This window comes from Otolemur garnettii, unplaced genomic scaffold (genome assembly GCF_000181295.1).
Source record: "Otolemur garnettii isolate 467f Iridium unplaced genomic scaffold, OtoGar3 scaffold00066, whole genome shotgun sequence".
Taxonomy (NCBI): Eukaryota; Metazoa; Chordata; class Mammalia; order Primates; family Galagidae; genus Otolemur; species Otolemur garnettii.
The window spans coordinates 3,685,214-3,685,964 of NW_003852461.1; the positions used below are offsets into that span (position 1 = coordinate 3,685,214).

The following is a 751-nucleotide window of genomic DNA, read 5'->3' on the forward strand; positions in this document are numbered from 1 at the left end:
CTTAGTAAACTAGTACCTGCCTCTTCTCTGATATTTCTTCCTTTAAGCTCTGATCTCACAAATTGAAGTCCTCAAGGGGATAGTCCTTGGGCTTCTCTTTCCTCATACAGATGATCTCATCCCGTCTTGTGGCATGTTTTTCTTAAAGCAAAATTGCTTAGACAAGTTGACTTAAGCACGTGGCACCATGTGCTATTAGCGTAAGCAGTGGAGCTAGTCAGAAGACAGCCCACCGGGTTTGCATGAGCAGCTAAATGCAGGTGCTGGTTTACTTCGCAGAACTTGTCATAACCATAAAATTGCCGATTCGTTATCAGGTGGTGAAGGTTAATATCTAGGGTACAGTAATTCATAACCAATTTCAGACACGAGCTACTAGTCAGAAATAAGAGGTCATTTGTTTGAGACATAAGCAATAAGCAAATTAACATCCATCTTAATTAAATGAACCAACCAATAAGATTTTATCCTCTGACAAAAAGTCAATTAGCATGCAGGTCCCAAACTATCTCAGTGGTTGTTGACTCCCAGCAAAAAAAGAAGATCCCACTTTTTTTTCCAAGGAGTTATCGGTAAATTTTTCCAGCACAAAACAAAGATGGTTAACACATGGTTGCTTAATTCTGAGTTTGAGACTTTTTTTTTTTGGAGAGAGTTTTGCTTTGTAGCCCACAGTACAGTGCTGGGTTGTCACAGCTCACAACAACCTCAAACTCTTGGGCTCAAGTAACCCTCTTGGAGGCTGAGGAGC

The 751-nt window shown here is 40.6% G+C and overlaps 1 protein-coding gene across 1 annotated transcript in view; it reads right to left on the minus strand.

The window, feature by feature from the left end:
* The window catches only part of FYB2 (FYN binding protein 2), a 57,295-nt gene that overhangs the window by 16,131 nt on the left and 40,413 nt on the right, over window positions 1-751 (minus strand). The gene's annotated exons all lie outside the window — the stretch shown is intronic.